We start from the raw sequence: 18,423 nt of genomic DNA, 5'->3' as shown, positions 1-18,423 counted from the left end.
AGAAAATAAATCTCTGTCGTTTAAGCCACCCAGTCTGTGGCATTTTGCTTTGGCAGCCCAGCAAATGAATACAGATAAGAACACAGTTGTTGTTGTTTTAAGTCACTAAATTTGGGGGATATTTGTTATGCAGCAACAGTAACTGATACAGAATGTAAAGAGCTGGGAAAGTGAAGATGGAAAACTCAGGGATCTAGGGTTCCACTCCTGGCTCTGCCATTGTCTCACTGGGTGGCCCTGGCCAACACTTTTCTCTGGTCCTTGGTTTCCCTGTCTGTAAAGTGGGCAGATCAACTGGCTTCTAAGGTCTCTCACAACCCTGTGATGAACTGACTTTCTGGACAAGTTCTGGGAAGAGCTTAGTTCAACAAAGAAAAAGATTTGCAGCTGCGTTCCTGGAGACTTCCTTGGCTTAAGACACATTTGCTGAGAGCCTAAGTAAGCTACTAACAATAATACCTACTGTTTAAGAAGCTCCTTCTGTGTCAGATCTGAGGTGATTTACATACATTATCCCATTAAATTAAATCTTCAGCAACTCCAGGGAAGCAGTTATTTTTGTAGCTAAGACAGCTGAACAGAGAAGTAAATTATCTTGTCCAGAGTCACACAGCTAGTAAGGAGGGAGCCAGGGTCCAACAATAGTCTGATTCCCAAGTGCACGCTCTCTCCATGGGGCTTCTCCAGTTGACGCTTAGGGCAAAGGTGCATGAGTTTCATCTGTCACGTCCTAATTAAAATGCTCTCTGTCTACGAGGGCTTTTGTCAGCTTCATCCTCAGTTGAAAGTGACCGTCCCTTCCCGACTCTCTCGGATGGAGGGGCAGGAGAGGGAGCAGGGGCTGTCAAGCCATCTGTGAGGGGCTGGGACATAAATGCCGTTATTGTTTCGTAAGTAAGAACAGACAGGATTTGAATGTCAGGGCCAAGTGAGGGAGATGAAATCTGCCCTTTGAGGTCCTCTGCCGGCCAGACCCAGGACAGATGGCAAACTGTTGTTGCTTGATATAGAATTAGGCCAAGTCGAAGTTCAGGTTGAGAGGCCAAAGTTCAAGTTTCCATGCAGCTGTCGGGAAAATGAGCTCCCCTGATGAACGGCCTCCCCTGGCTACTCGGATCCCCTTTTCTTTTTTGAAAACAGCTTTTGTTTCTGACTGCTCCTTTGATCACGGCGGTGCTGTTCATTTGGGGGATTTATGATGTTCTGGGCACCCCGACATCACGCCCCCTTTATTCAGGGTGTTAGTATTAGCTGTAGGAGACAGGTCCGGGGTGCAGCGGACGGAGCCCAGGCCTGAAGGAGACTCTTGTCTCCACGGCTTTGTACCTGTGTGATCTTAGTGTTTCCCAGCCCCAGGATCCTCCCCTGTGCACTGGGAGTCACACCCCAAGCCCCAAGAGTGTGCGTGAGGAATGAACCCGATCACACGACTGCCTCCACACAGTAAGTGCTCATTTAATGCTAATTCCTTCCCCCTTCCGCTTCCCTCCAGCGAGTGATGTACTCATTGCTTCCTTGTTTATTTAACAGGCATTTACTGAGTGCCTACTATGTACCCGGCCCTCTTTGGGGTGCTGTGGCGATAAGGACCCACTGGTGAACAAGACCCCTAATTCTCCCCTTCCAGCGGGGCAGGTGGGCCACGGACAAGGGAGCAAATGAAGATACTTTCATGCTGTGCCTGGGGCCATGAGGACATCTTCCTTGGAGCTCTCGACTTCTCTGTCCATCGTGTCTGCTGCTCTCATATGTGGGATTCCTCCATGACAGAGCGCCTCCCCAATCCTTCCTACTGTAGCTTTCTGATTTTAGCGAGAGATCTTATTGCAGTTCCCTTCACCTCCATCAGGAAAGCTCTGTTTTTCCTTCCTACACCTGTTCCAAATTTCAATTACACAAAATGTCTTTCACACATAGTTCAGCCAGATTCCTTAGGAGGAGAGGGGAAAGGGGCGCTGTAAGTATTCATAATGTGTTTGCATTATGGAATAATTATACATAATTGCTCTGCCTTGTAAATAAGTATAAAACATTTACCAGTCTCTACAGTGGGAGAAACGTGGAGCTGCGTCTCCCTCGGAAGACGCCCCTGGTGGAAACCCACACTGGCAACTGGCGATCTTTCCAGCTCACCAGGCACATTTGTTATTTCCATCAGCAAGGAGAGTGGTCATTTCTAAGCCTGTAAAAATTATGCCAATGTCTCTATTTCTGCTTTGGAAATAAGTTCATCTGTATCATTTTTCTAGATTCCACATATAAGCAATATTATACGATATTTGTTTTTCTCTTTCGGACTTCACTCTGTACGACAGTCTCTAGGTCCATCCGTGTCTCTGCAAGAGGGGATATATGTATACGTATAGCTGATTCGACTCACTTTGCTGGACAGCAGAAGCTAATACAACATTGCAAAGCAACTATACTCCAATACAAGTTAATTTAAGCAATTAGGCAGACGTATTGGTTTACACATATATTCTCTGATTCTTGCATTCCCCACACACGAACGGAACCCCCAGTATGCCAGAAGCTGGGGACACAAACAGTAATAACAGTTCCGGTTCATCCAGGGGGCCGCATGTGCCGGCACCGCACTGAGCGCTTAGAGCATCCTCTGGATTCTCAAAGTCACCCTATAGGACGGAGACCACAACTCTAATTCTCATGTGGCAGAAGAAGGAACCGAGGCTCACAGGGTTTAGGAAAGTTGCCTGTGTTCGCTGAGCTGTTTAAGGACGAAGCTTGGAATTCAAACCCAGGCAGTGTGGCCGTGCACTTGACCGCTCATCATGATGATCCTACAAATTTTACCACCCTTGATTCCTCTTTACTCCGGTCCCACCCCACCGTGGTAAATGGTGGACTGACCTCTGGAAGAATCCGCACCCTCTAGTTGGTTAGATGGGAGGAGGAGCTAGATCAACACATTTTGTCATTGTTGTTGGTGGTGTCCCAGGGTTATGGGTTGACTCGTGTCCCCCCCACACCCCAAAAAGACATGTTGAAGCCCTAACCCCCAGTATCTCAGAGTGTGACCTTCTTTGGAGATAGTCATTACAGAGGTAACTGAGTTAAAATGAGGTCTTTAGGGTGGTCCCCTCATCCTGATATAAAGGGGGAAATCTGGACACAGAGACACCCATAGAAGGAAAATGATGTGAAGACCCAGGGAGAAAACCATCTACAAGCCAAGGAACACTTGAAGCTTCCAGAAGCTGAGAGAGAAGCAGGAACAGATTTTCCCTCACATCCTCGGAAGGAACCAACACTGCCGACACCTTGATCTCAGACGCTGGCCTCCAGAGCTGTGAGACGATGCATCTTGGTTTACTTCAATGGTATTGGGTTGGCCAAAAAGTTCACTTGGCTTTTGGTATAACATCTTATGGAAAAACCCAAGTGAACTTTTTGGCCAACGCAATAGCCCTAGCTGACTGATACACGCTGGAGCCACCCTGCCTCCCCCAGGGATGAGATGCCATCACCATGGCAACAAGACTCAGGGTGGTCTGTGGCTAACAGACACATACGAGGGTCCTTCGCAGATGGATTTTAAGGGTCTAATCGCTAACTCATTTCTCTGCAAGGCCACCGGCACATGGGCCAATGGGCACCCAGAGAGGGAGACGACAGATCCGTGACCACACGGCACAGAATGGTGAAACCAGCACAGGGCTCCCTCCTGCTCCTCTTTGTCTCCTTCTACCTAGGAAGCCTGTGTGTAATAATAATAATAATAATAATAATAATAATAAAAGTGAGCCCACCTTGGAAGGCTGCTATGCCAAGGCCGGAGTTGCTAATGGTACGTGAGACGTGGCTGGAGCCGGTTGGTTGGTTTGCTGGTAGTTATGATGCAACAGCCCCATCCTGAATTCCCCAGCTTTGGCTGGTGGGTGGGTCCTGTGCTGGCTGACCCTCTGCTGTGTACCAGCAGCGTGTGTTAATTTCCCCGGGGCTGCCACAGTAAACTACCACCAGCTGGGTGGCTTAAAACAGTCCAGTGGGAATTTTGTTTTCTCCCAGTTCTGGGGGCCCAGAAGTCCTAAATCAAGGTGTCATCAAGGCTGCGTTGCCTCGGAAGGCTCTCGGGGAGGACCTTCCTCGTCTCTTCCAGTGAACGGTGGCTCCTGGCGTTCCTGGGCTTGTGGCAGCATTATTCTCATCTCCGTCGGCCCACCATCCGTCTACCCTGGGCCTCTCTGGGCCTTCGATCTCCTTCTGCCTTTTAGGGCCCACCCTAAACCCAGGATGACCTTCTATGGAGATTCTCAACTTAATTCTATCTGTGAAGGCCCCTAATTCTAAGTAAGGTCCCATTCATAGGTTCTGGAAGTTAGGACTGGGACGTATCTTTTGGGGGGACTTCGTTCAACTCACTACACAGGACTTGGACCATTGCCTCTGAGCCTGTCAGACCTGCAGTCACACTGTGCCCGCACCCTCCTGGAGAAGGGGTGGGATGCCATTTGCAGGAATCATTAGAGGAACTATTATGGCCCCCGAGGAATTTTCCCATCACACCCCCTAGCAGAACCCTCTCCCTGACTCACAGAGTCCTGCCTTCTCTTTACCTGGCGGGGCAGCTTCGTGGCCTTTTTCCAGGAAAGTCCACCTTCTCTAACCCAGAGCCCCCCGTACTTTCTCAGCCCAGGGCACCCTTAGTGTCTCAGGAGTTTCTCGCACGCGCCTCTCCACCAAAAGAAACACCTCACGGTTCTGTTCATTAAGTATTAGGACCAGACGACCTAATGCATATTTATGTCCTAACGTCTTAGCAGCCATCTGAAAGAAATAGTACATACAAATTGAAAAAGTATATTCTGATTTTATTCTTAAATAACTGCAATTGATTGCTCATGGGATGTGTGCTTCCTTGAGGCCCTGCACAACTTCTGGAACCCGTGGGCGTCAAATTGGCATGCATCTCCCAGTTATTTGCAAGGCACAACATCTTGGTATATGTCTGTGGTCTCTTGGTGTCTCTTCCTCCGTGGAAAGCCTGTTCACAGTCTTTTCTTTGGGTTGTTTCTGTTGTTTTGTTTTTGACCGATTTGTAGACATTCTTTGTATATCATTCCCTGCCTTGGCCGGTTACGTGCATGCAGATATCTGGGGTCTGTCTTTGCACATTTTTGATGACTGGAAATTTTAAGTTCGAATGCCGTTTGGGTTTCCTCTACGCACGCTGGCCCCGACGGCCGGGTTGTCCCCGGGCTCAGCGCCGCTGCCACCGGAGCGCGGCCCCACCTGGGCCCCTCCCTACCTCGCCAGCCTCTTGGGCTCCCTCTGCTGGCTCGCTCCGCCTCAGGCGCTCTGGGTTGTGCCAGTTTCTGGAACGTTCCGGCTCGTTTTCGTCTCCAACCTGTGTATGCCCTCCCTGCCCTCCGGTCATCTCCTCCCGGGAGCATCCCTCTGCTCGCGCCACCTGACCCGGCTCCGACCCATCCCCTCCACCGCCTCCTCCCGAGCGACTCCGGGGTTCGGTGAATTACGGTTTCTCATTATCCTCTCCACCAGTCTTGCTCGCTTGCTTGTCTTCTGTGCTGCGTCTCCTCTTCCAGCCCCGTGACCAGGGAGGGCTTTGTCCTGTTCACTGCCCTGTGCCCAGTGCCCAGAACAGCGCCCAGCTCGCAGTCACGCGGGCCGAGGAGACCCATCCCCACACCTGGTCACACCACGGAAGTACGGGAACTCCCTTGTTGCCCGCGGGGAGGGTGGCCGCCCGGGGCCGCCATGCTTTTCACGCCTGAGGCCTGGCAGGGGAGAGCTCCTCCGGGGGGGGCTCCTGGCAGAGGGGGGAGATTGAGCACGGGGTGGGGGGTCGGGGCTGGCAGGGGGAGAGGGGCCGGCAGGGGATGCATCTGCATCAGAACTAGACTTAAGGGGGAAATGAGTAAGGGGAGAGTTGCCCAATGGGAGGTCTGCGATTTGTCTTCAGCAAATTTTCTCTGATTTCCCCAAACACTGGAAATTAATTTGGTGGACCAGAGCCTCTGAGAGCGTCTCTCTCGGTGGGCATCTCACCCCTGCCGAGGCTGGGTTTGGCAAGTCTGCAGCAAGCGTCCTAAGGTTCCCCCGCCGCCCGGGTCTGTTGCATTCTTCTGCCTGCTCGCCGCCGCACTTCCGCTGAGTTGCGGGGAGCCTCCTAGGTAACTCTTCGTGCATCTGCACACCTGCCAGACGCACAGCTGTTGGATGGTTTCAGGGCTCCTGGCCTACTGGGACCAGAGGGCAAGGCCGCGCCACCAGAGGGAGTGTCTAAACCCATGGCCAGTTACCCTGTGGAGAGGCTGCAGAGGTGGGCTTCCCACTGAGGAGTTCCCTCTCTGGGCTTCCTCGGAGGCCCGGCCTGGACTTGGCGGTGCAGCGGTGCGGGGTGCACCTCCATGGTGTGCGCCGGGCGGCTCCTGGGTGTGGAGGTGGGAGCAGCATTCGGCAGCGTCTGTGGTCCCCGAGGCCCCCAAATCTAGAAGCAGGTGCTCAGTTCTCTCTGTTACGCCCGAGGCTTCCACGACATCTTGGAACAGCCGAAAGCCTGGAATCAGCTGTGTCAGCTGGATCAAGGCAGCAGCTCCACCCCAAGGCCAGAGGGCAGGGCAAGTGAGCAGTGACCACGTGGGTAAGAGGCTCAGAGGAAAGTGACCTCCTCAGGGCTACTGGCAGCCGTGACGTGGTGGCTTCACATGCGACCACAGAGGCATGAGACGGCAGCCCGGAGCTTCTCGTAGTGTCGGGCTGTGTTCGTGGGGTGTGTGTGCACCCAAGTTCCTGCAGGAGTAGGGGATGCTGGAAGTCAATTTCCATGAAGGTCTTTACAAAATGATTTAGGAATTTTGTGAGTAGGTCATGCATTTACATGGCTCAACATTCAGAAGGGAGGGAAGGGGAGCTGGGAAAATTGTCCTACCTGCCTGCTTCTCAGCCATTCATTCTCTCCCTAAAGACAGCCAATGTGACCAGCTTCCTGGGTCAGAGACTTTTTATCCACATGCAGTTAGCCGTATATCTCCCCCTTTTACCTAATGGCACAATTCTATACGTTCTGTTCTGCATTTTAATTTCTTTACCTCAAAATAGATTTGAGATTATTTCCTATTGGTACACAGTGCTTCTCTTCTTTTCTAATTAAAATATATTCTATTGATGGGTGTAAGATTCATTTAATCAGTTTCCTACTGAAGGACACTTCAGCTGTCTCGCATCTTTTGCCTTGATACAGTGGGCATTTAATGGAAGAGTGACCTTCTTCTTCTTTTTTTTTTTTAGTGGTACGCGGGCCTCTCACTGTCGTGGCCTCTCCCGCTGCGGAACACAGGCTCCGGACGCGCAGGCTCAGCGGCCATGGCTCACGGGCCCAGCTGCTCCGCGGCACGTGGGATCCTCCCGGACCGGAGCACGAACCCGCGTCCCCTGCATCGGCAGGCGGACTCCCAACCACTGCGCCACCAGGGAAGCCCTAGTGACCTTCTTCTGCTGTCACAGGTAGGATATGGCAGAGATGGTAAAGCCTGTGATATCCCATTTCTCTTTCCACGTGTCCCAGCCCCCGGGTGGGTAGACACGGTCAGGTGACTCGTTCTATCCCAAGGACTGACCAGAAGCCGTGTGTGTGACTTCCAGCCAGGGCAAAGCCCACGTGGGATTCTCTCCTCTCTTTCCCTTCCCCGTGGCGACTGAAGAGGCAGAATGTTCCAGATGGTGAAACTCCTGTCAGCCTGGGTCCCTGAGCAGAATCTCCTGCAGATCCACGATGCACTTGGTGATATTTTGCAGGAGTGAAAAGTAAACTTGGTTGCATTTAGTCACGAGGCATTTAGGTTATTTACTTTGGCCTATCTGAGTCACAGTGAGAATCAATGCATAGATATTTGGATACTGAATTCCATAAGTGACTTTTTTTTTTTTTTAAGATTTTGGGTGTTTTTTTGATATTGAGTTGTATGTGCTGTTTCTGTAGTTTTTAAATTAATTAATTAATTTATTTTTGGCTGTGTTGGGTCTTCGTTTCTATGCGAGGGCTTTCTCTAGTTGCGGCGAGTGGGGGCCACTCTTCATCGCGGTGCGCGGGCCTCTCACTATCGTGGCCTCTCTCGTTGTGGAGCGCAGGCTCCAGACGCGTAGGCTCAGTAATTGTGGCTGACGGGCCGCGGGGCCCAGTTGCTCTGCGGCATGTGGGATCCTCCCAGACCGGGGCGCGAACCCGGATCCCCTGCATTGGCAGGCAGACTCTCAACCACTGCGCCACCAGGGAAGCCCCATAAGTGACTTTTAAATGAATAGTTGATCAAGAAATTTCCTAGTGAGGCTCCATGGAACTTGTGGAACTGCAGATGCAGACAGGAATTCTTAGGAGGCCCTCCCTGGTATCTGCATCTTTCCCCTCAGTCCAGATGGTGTGTGATCCCAAAATCACCTCTCACCACCAGAACCCTTGTCCCCAGGCACCCTCACCAGGCTTTCTGCATTTCTCCACGCCTCTCTTGTCTCCTTTTATCACAGTGGAACTCTGGGGAACCCTTGCAAAGAAGATCAGCATATTAGAGTCAAAATTGACAGGAGGGGCTTCCCTGGTGGCACAGTGGTTGAGAGTCCGCCTGCCGATGCAGGGGATGCGGGTTCGTGCCCCGGTCCGGGAAGATCCCACATGCCGCGGAGCGGCTGGGCCCGTGAGCCATGGCCGCTAGGCCTGTGCGTCCGGAGCCTGCGCTCCTCAACGGGAGAGGCCACAGCAGTGAGAGGACCGCGTACCACAAAAAAAAAAAAAAAAAAAAAAAAAATTGACAGGAGATCGTCTATAATCATGAAAACAGAAATAACCTAAATGCCCAACATGAGGGGCTATATTCAGTTATTTATGACATAAGTTGAAATAGCCATTACCAATGAGATCAAAGAAAAAGGATAAAGGAAAATGTCTATGATGCTTTTGTTGAGAAAAATAAAGCAGATTACAAAGTATGATCCCACTTAAAAAATGTAGGTCTGTATGTAGAGAGTGTGTACTATAGAAATGTGCAAATGTTGCCCCTTGGGTCCTTTCCAATTTTGCGGAAATACAGTCTTTGATTGCAGTTATCTCTTCTTTTTTTTTTTTTTTTTTTTTTTTTTTTTTGCCGTACGCGGCCCTCTCACTGCTGTGGCCTCTCCCCTTGCGGAGCACAGGCTCCGGACGCACAGGCCCAGCGGCCACGGCTCACGGGCCCAGCCGCTCCGCGGCATGTGGGATCTTCCCGGACCGGGGCATGAACCCGCGTCCCCTGCACCGGCAGGCGGACTCTCAACCACTGCGCCGCCAGGGAAGCCCCACAGTTATCTCTTCTACTCTCGCAGCTTCAATTCCCACCAATGTTCTGAGGGCTCCCACATCCAGTTGTTTTTCTTTTTTTGCTAAGATGTCAACATTTACCAAATGGTCAGTTTATTCCTTCCTTCTAAAACTTGCTCTTTCTCTGTGCTGCTGTCTTGGTCACTGGTTCCATCATGCTACCAGAGACCTTGGAATCATGTAGAATTTCTATCTCCATTTTGTAAATCCAACCAGTTAACATGTTTCTGTTGATCATTTCTCACTGACATCCCTTATATCTGTCTACTTCTTCCGATCTCTTTCAGCACTTTATCTTGGGGTTCACTATTTCATACCTGGAAGATGGCGGCAGCCTCCTTGCAATTGCAGTAGATTGCAATCTACCCCCATTGACTGCCACACACTCAAGCCAGAGTGATCTCTCTACCACGCAGACCTGGCCGTGTCACTCCCAACTTGAAAGCCTCCAATAATTATTCACCACCTTGGACAGTCCATGCTCTTACGTGACATTTGATTCCGTCAAGGAGCTGCCCCAGTCACACCTGTGGATTCATCGCTTCCTGTCTTACCTCTGGGCCCACCCATCCAACCACCCACATAACCATCCATTCACTATCCATCTATCCACCCATTCATCAATCTACCCATCCATCCATCCATCCATCCTCCAACTATCCATCCATTCCTCCATCCAGCCACCCAATAAAATCCAACAGCACCTCTTTATGCATCCCTGTGACTTGGGTATAAAAACATCACTGTGCATAAGGACAAACAATTCCAGAGATGCCATATGGGAAATTAAAGACAACAAAAAGAAACAAAACGATAGGGGATTCTATCTTCCTTTCTTAATGCCTCCTAATTTGGTGGCCTCTTGATCTAATTTTTCATGATGATACCTCTTACCTGCTTACTTGCTCTCTCTCTCTCTCTCTCACAGTTTGCATTTTGCTTGAGGTCAGAAGACAGTCATTTGCTCTGGAGACCAATAAGAAACCTCCTCTTTCTGTGCTTTTGTGAAATGTCTGTGTGATGGCCTCTGCTTGGGAAATTGGACTGTCTCTCCACGTGCTCACAGAAATATTTGTACCAACACACAGAGGTAGAAGCATTTCGTTCCGGAGTGTGGGTTTCCTTGATCTTGGTGAAGTTAAAGGAAGAAATAAAGAAACCAATCATTAACGTGGAAGAAGAGGTCACAGAGAAAGGTCTTATTTTATTTTCAACCCTCAGAAAAAAATCACAAACATTTGGATTTCCTTTAAAAAAAAAAAAAAAACAACCCATACAAACAGAAAAGAGCTTTGTCCATGTGTTGTTCATTTAGGTTCTTATTTCTTATTTATTTATTGTAATGATGGAAACCCCCATCCAAGGAGGCGCGGAGCCCTAATGAGAACGCGGCATCAGGAGCGCTCCCAGCATTCTGTCCCCAGCCCCACGCGTCCCGAGGCGTCCTGGCATGCATATGCCTCATTACGGACACATGCCCTGTCATGTGTTATTCCTCACTTAGTGACAATTTGTCACTGTCACCCTTGACATGTCACTCCTCGGCAGACGGATTTGACTCCGGTGCCAAGTCTGACACCCGGATGAGAGGCAGTCGTAATCTGAACTGAAATAACGGGTCGAGGGTGGCTAATTTCACTCTGACATAATTCTAATACCACGTAAAAAGAGAGAAGTGCTGGATTTAAAGGGGAGGTGCTTTTTTAAAGCTTTTCCCTCCCTGTTCTCTCTGGCTCTGCATCTGAGTATTCAATTACTCTTTAGGATCATGCTTTTATTTTTGAAGGATTAAGTCTTGCATTTTAATAACACGCATTTTCAATTAAGTGCTCTAAGATCCATGGATATAACTATTACTTAAACTATAAGTAATGGTTGAATGTAAAAATTAGGAAACATTGTGCTTTAGATAAATGACATTCAAATTAGTTCTTATTATAAATGGGATAGAAAATGGATTTTTCAGCTCTGGCTGGCCAAAGAGCTAACATTTGTATCTACTTCATTTGTTTAAATATATTTCAAGCCAGATTGAAATCCATACGGCCTGACATTAATTGAATGCTGCCACATCAATGCACTCAAGTTTCCTAAATCACTGAGGAGTGAGTTTTTACTGGCTCGAATTAGAAATATTCTAACCCTCTTACACTAAAATAGGATTGTTTATGTAGCGATTCTTTAAGTCATCATTAAATGGTATACATTTTAATAAAATGCATTTAAACAGACCATATGTGGGGTATGGCTGGGTTTTTAAGGACCTGTATTTTTTTTTTTCCCCTGAAGAGATGATTACTTTTTTTTTTCCTGTGGGAAGAGATTCTTTTGTGCAGTATTTTCCAGTAAACCCTGCTTTCCTTTTACAAAGAGATGAGAACGAGAAGCAAGGTTAGTGCAGATTTTCTCTCTTTCCCACCTTGCCTGCCTTTCTGGGGGATGGGAGGAGACAAAGGGAGAACCATTTCAGTATTGGTCCTGGGAGACAGGATGGTAGCAGGCAAACATGTAGATTCTCTGCAAGGGAGTCACTCAGTACTTGGTTCAGTGTTTATGAGGCCAGAATCCAAGTTGCTAGTTTGCAGTGAGGATTATAAATGTGTGGATCGGAACTCTTGAATGACGACCGAGGTTTTCTCTCTCCATGGGCAGAGCCTGCCAGAGTTGCGGGGTCATCATCAGTGTCCAGTAGCATCAGGCCACTGCGGCGCAATGTGTGCACCTGTGCAAAACGCGCCAGTTCAGCCAGCATAACCACGTCTTTACCGAGCACCTGTGGCGCGCGGGGCGCTGGGGACGCTGCAGGGAAAGGGCTGAGAAGTGAGAGGAGCTGATGGCCATGATAAGTGGCGCAGATGAAGGAGACTGGTGCCAGGCAAATGCAAGGCACGACGGGAGCCCGGTCACAGCAGAAGGGAAGGATGGCCTTTCCGGGAAGCTGCCTCAAGGAAGAGGCTGAGGGCACGGGGAGGAGTGCACAGGTGTTTGGGGGAAGCCGGAATAGCAGGAAGCAAGGCTTGGTGCCCAGAGTACACAGGGGGTAGTGGAGGAGCTGGAGGCCGTCAGAGGCACCAGGCATCCAGGTGACGCTCCTCCACATCCACCGACTTTATGCGCTATAGGATGACTTTGTCCACGGAGCTGACCATCGGCAGGCCTCTGGCTGGGCCTTGACGTCTGCTTAACTCTATGTCAAGGGACTTGAGCCATGCTTCTGAAAACCGCAGGCTCTGACATCACCTGTATATGACTGGCCCCGTTGTATGCGGTATGTTGGGTCTGTTATAAAGAGACTGTGTCTTTAGAAGTTGGAGGCACCTGTACACAAAGACCATTCTAGAGCAGGGGGGTCTCTCCCTGGCCTGCTGGCCACCATGTTCCTGGTTGGAGTTCAGCGCTCTCAACTCACCTGGCTTACCCACTGTGTGTTATTCTTTCATTCATTCAACACATAGCCAGTACCTCTGCTCTGCCAGGCACTGGACAAAGTGCTGGTTGCTCGGTCACTAACTCACCTGGATTTACAGCTTAGTGGGGATGTGTGTTAGTGTCTCAATGAGAAAACAGGCGCTGTGGGCCCAAACTCCTGGAGGAATCGCCATGAAACTGAGGTCTGAGGATGGAAGGGGCTGATGGGAGTTGGGCAGGTAAAGGTGAGGGGGTGAGGAAAGAGATGCCAGCAATCTTGGAGCCAGGAGACGGGGTTCCAATCCCAGCTCCAACAGGTCACTTCATAGATCTTGGGTGAGTCAGCTGATGCTGGGACCTCAGTGGCCTTCTCTGTAGAATGGCGGTGATAATGGTGAGACCCGAGGGGGCTGAAGCCTGATGGGGCTCAGTGATGGTTAGGGGACTCTGAATCGAACACGAAATTTTCTATGTATTCAAAGGATGGCAGACAGTCAAATGGCAGAGCAATAGGTATTGACTGTCAGTATCAACCATTGCTATGAAACTCAGCAGCTGTGCAGACAAGCTACGTGCCATTATCCCATTTCACAGGTGGGGAGACTGAGGCTCAGGAGCGGAAGCAGCTTGCTTGGGGGTCACACTCAGCTGAGTGAGGAGGGCAGCGAGGGTCTTACCCACGCATGTCTACCCTTGCTCGGTGGTGCTCAGCCGAGGGCCGTTCTGCCATTGGTGGACATCTGGCAATGTACGGGGACATTTTGGTTGTCATAATGCACACGAAGTCCCCTCACGACACGTAACTAAGTGGACCAAAATGTCAATAGTGCTGAGGCTGAGAAACTCTGCTCCCATTGGAGAGAGACACCAAAACAAATGATGTCAGCTCTCTGCAATGAATGAGTTTTCTTGGTCAATAAAAGCTCTTATGGGAACAGAGCAAAGGAAACTTCAACCCCAGCCTGCCACTGGGTTTGGGGGAGCTGAGGGCTTGATGGGAGAAGTCTTCCTGAAGGGGCTGAATCTGCAGTGACACCTGGAGGATGGAAAGGAGTGAGCATAAGGGCATCCAAAGAGGGTGCAGCGGAGCCGAGGCCCAGGGCAAAAAAGGGCAAGGGCGTGTGAAGAGCACCGCCACTGGTATTTCCTGAGATAGAGATGGAGGATGCCTGTGGCGAGAGCTGCAGACTGAGGCCTTACGTTATACCCTGAGGAGCTTGGATTTTAGGCAAAGGGCGTTAGGGAGCCCTCGAGGGATTGTGCACAGGGAAGGACTGTGACCACATACGCATTTTCATTAGACTGAGAGGTCTGGGGAATCTTAGTGACTGTACTCAGAGTCACACAGGAGGTTCTGGAGCAGAAATCCTTATCCCAACCCAGCTGGGAGGAGCTCGTTTATTTGCATTTCCCCTTGGGCATCCCTAGGGACGGCTCCACATTTATCCTGGACCCATTTTCCAGGTAGCCAAGGAACTGTTTGAAGACTCTGGTTCTGGGAGCCTCGCCCTCCGGGGTCACCGTCAGGACCCAAATGATCGGAATGGACAGGTGGCATCTTGCGGATGGAAACTGATTCCTGGCCACCGAGGGGCCTGGTGTCCACTGCTCACACGGTGGCCGTGCTGGTCTTTTCCAGGGAGGGAGAGCAATGACATCATAGCAATTTAGTCCTCCTTCCAAGAGCTGGCCTGAGCGTCGCTTTGCCACTCTGTTTTTTTAAACCTGGGGTTAATTGGGGACTGCTGTATATTTAATAAGGAGCTTCTGAGACAAAGCTGTGCGGGTTCTCTGTCGTTCAATAGTCCATTAGGCAGGGCCTTTAGAGTCGGAATGGTCATATGAATCTCTGGAGAGAGAACTCATTAATGGGACACTAAGTCCCAATTAGTGGCAGGGCCCAAAAGGACCACGGTGCAAAACACACAGTCCTCAGCCCCTCTCCCAAAGGGGTCCCATTATCCGGCTGCCTGCCTCCTGCTGGGCAGACATGGTCACAAACAACACAAATACCTGCTCCAAAAATCCATCTTTGTCATCTGAGTTGTCAACCGGAAGGCAAAAAAAAAAAAAAAAAAAAAAACCCTTCCAAACACTGAGAGGAAATGAGAAAGGCCACTCGTTTTCACGAGGCAATTTCTTCTCTCAACAAGGAAAGAGAAAGCCCGTGGGCGTGGCTCAGCACGGGGTGCCTTTTTGTCTGGCGTGGGAAGCTCGGGTACCCCAGCTTTGGAATAAGGCACGTCATCTGCACGTAGGCGTCTCCTGCTCTTCCTTCTATCCAGACACCCCAGGCAAGGCCCTGCTGGCACCTGGGGCAGGGCTGTGACTCCTCCCGGCAGCTCCGGCAGGGATGGCCTAGGGAATACTTGCCTGGCTGAGCAGGGGATATTTCTCCCTAGGGAGGTAGAACCTGGGTTTTGACTTTGCAAAGACACGATCTTCGCTTTCTCTGTAGCTCAGACAAGTCAGTGAACCATTCTGAGTCTGCACTTGCCCACCTTCAGAATGGGGGTGTTTATAGTGCCTGGGACATTGCAGGCACTTGGTGCGTATACGTGCGCACATACACACACGCACGCACACACACACGCACACGCACCACACACGCACCACACCCACACCACACCCACGCGCGCGTGCACACATGCGCACACGCACACGCACGCACACGCACCACACACACACCACACACGCACACACATGCGCACGCACACACGCACACACACACACGAGCATGCTGTGGCCAAGGCAATGGGTACGCTGACATCTTTAGTACACTTTCCCATCCATTCCTCTGTCCCAAGAACCCGTGATGTGGGCAGGGTGAGTTATTATTCCCATTTCAGAGGTGAGAGAAGTGAGGCTCATCCAGGGCCACTGGTTTACTGAAGCCTTGACTCTCCATCCTGGACCCTCTCATCACGAGGCCGTGATGCTGGCTTTTGCCAGGTCCTGAAGCACACGTTCTGATGACCCACGCAGGCCTGGGAGACAATCCTGCCACGTGGCATTTTAGGAAGCCTTTATCCTGGAAAGTCGAGAGTTGGGAGGAAAGCACAGCCCCAAGAGATGTGAACTTATCAGCAAAACTGGCTGAGCAAGGCAGGACTAAGGACAGAGGTTTGGGGGCCAAGCAGACTGGGTTTCGGGCTTCCCTGGTGGCGCAGTGGTAGAGAGTCCGCCTGCCGATGCAGAGGACACGGGTTCGTGCCCCGGTCTGGGAGGATCCCACATGCCGCGGAGCGGCTGGGCCCGTGAGCCATGGCCGCTGAGCCTGCGCGTCCGGAGCCTGTGCTCTACAACGGGAGAGGCCACAGCAGTGAGAGGCCCGCGTACCACAAAAAAAAAAAAAAAAAAAAAAAAAAAAAAGACTGGGTTTGGATTCTGGACCCACGTGGACTGTACACAGTCCCTCTCTGAGCGCAGTGGGGGCAGCAGGACCCACCCCTCTGGGCTGCGTAAGCTCTAAACAAGCCATGTTTAGTAAAGGGAACTCAGGCAACGGTGGCCGTTCTTTCTCCATTGATTTGGAAAGAATGGCTCAGTGGACCGGACACCAGGAGATCCTCCTTCAGGGAGGTCCTCCACCCTCCTTCACTGCCTCCGCTCTCATCACCTTGTTTATTTCTGTCCGGCTTCTCCATCCTGGGCTCTGGGCTCTGTGAGAGCAGGGCTTTGTGTGTTTGATTCTCTGCTGGGTCCCAGGGCGGACAATGACGTTTGCGAATGGTCACTGCCCAGTGATGACCTGTCCAGCGCTGCCCCTTCTGCATGTTCCCGACTGGCCACGCCTCTCTGTTTTCTCTCCATAAAGCAGTGGGCTCCCCCTCAAGGCCGGTGTCTGCTGAGGCTCTAAGGCCCTTCTCCCACCCCCCAACCCCCAGCAGGGCCCACTGGCTATGGCTGATTCCAGAGCTGGAAGGCTGTGGGTTCCAGTCTTGGCTTGGCTGTGTGGCATCCTCAGCAAGCCTTTTTCTCCCTGTTTTTCGAACAAGGAAGCTGGACTTTGTGATCTTTATGGTCCCCTCCGGGGCCCGCCCATCTCTTCTGTCAGAGGACACTGGGTTTCGGTTAAAACTGGGCAACGGGTTCAAATCCATTTTCTCACGTTCAGGGGGCAGAGGTCTTTTGGCTGCAAATGCAACAAATTCTAAGATCCTGGGGGCTGTGTGTCCACTGGAACAAATGCCTGGTTCGGCGGGAGCGTGTGCCCCCGTGCGTCAGATGCTATGATCGAGCCGTTTCTTTCCATATTTTAACTGCACTGTCTCTCCGTCACACGGCCATGATAATGGACGGTGAATATTACCATGACATTCTGAAATTATGTTTAGTGATGCAGCAGAAAAAGAAAATTAATTTCATTCATTGACAAGCTTGTCAATTTACTCATATTGACTTTTTGATGCCTGCACCACAGATGGCAAAGTTCATATACTATGAAATACATCATTATTAATATTGTCTTGAGCCATCGTAAGTCTTTGGGAGCTGAGAGATAGGGAGCGGTTTCTTCAAATCAGATAAGTATTCAAGAATATAAGATAGTGTGTATTTGTATTTATATTTTATATTAAAAGCAACAAAGGCATCTTGAATAAGTCATCTTTGCCTCCCTCCCCCACCCATCCAATCAGTGCTCGGGTCCTGTCAATTCCGCTCTGTATTTCTTAATTCCATTCCCTTCTCTCCATCACTGCTGCCTTTGTCCTGGTTTAAGCCGTCATTTACTGGATGCCTGGACTACTACAGCACCCCAGGAGGACCTAGGCCTCCAGTTTCTCCCTTCCCCAAATCCATCTTTTCCCTGTGTTCACAGCACTAATGGCGCCACCCCTCCCTCTAAAGCCTGCTGTGGCTCCCTCGTGCCTTCGGATCACCGTCCAGTGACCAAGGGCCACTGTGGTCTGTCTTTAGCCTATCACCCCCTCTCCCATCCCCTTATGGACTTGCGAGTCCCTCCAAAGGTCTGGTTCTGCATCTGAATCTTGAGCAGCGGTTTGGTCAGAGATTCCTGAACCCATTCCTCATAGATCCTGATTCTGAAGGGGCCTGGGAAACTGCATGTTCTTCTTAAGACGAACCAGGGTGATCTGATGTGGTGGAGCCATAGCCACGCTGATCGGCTCCAACCCAACCAGCCCTTGTCTCTCATCTCTTCCCTCGGTCCTCCCTGTGCTACGGCCCCTGAGCTCATCTCCCCATCTCCGAGCTGAAATGCCCTCCCTACCGGGAGGGGCTCCCTGCCCACCTCAGCCGAAAAGAACCTCTTCCTTTTCCCAAACCCCACAGCCCTTTGAAGTCTTATCAGATTAGACTTTTCATCGTTGTCCTTTCACTCTGTTAACTGAACCATAAGCAGGTCCTTTATTGTTCCTTTCGGTGATTTCTTCCGGTTTTCACACCTCTGGCTGAATGGCGAGGACATTTAGAGTTCTTTCTGCTGTTGATTTTTTTTTTTTTTTTTGCGGTACGCGGGCCTCTCACTGTCGTGGCCTCTCCCGTTGCAGAGCACAGGCTCCGGACGCGCAGGCTCAGCGGCCACGGCTCACGGGCCCAGCCGCTCCGCGGCACGTGGGATCCTCCCGGACCGGGGCACGAACCCGCGTCCCCTGCATCGGCAGGCGGACTCTCAACCACTGCGCCACCAGGGAAGCCCCTAAAATAATTTTAATTGTCTT

Source organism: Kogia breviceps, chromosome 3 (genome assembly GCF_026419965.1).
Source record: "Kogia breviceps isolate mKogBre1 chromosome 3, mKogBre1 haplotype 1, whole genome shotgun sequence".
Classification (NCBI taxonomy): domain Eukaryota; kingdom Metazoa; phylum Chordata; class Mammalia; order Artiodactyla; family Physeteridae; genus Kogia; species Kogia breviceps.
The sequence above is the reverse complement of the archived record's forward strand: the minus strand, read 5'-3'. Positions refer to the sequence as shown.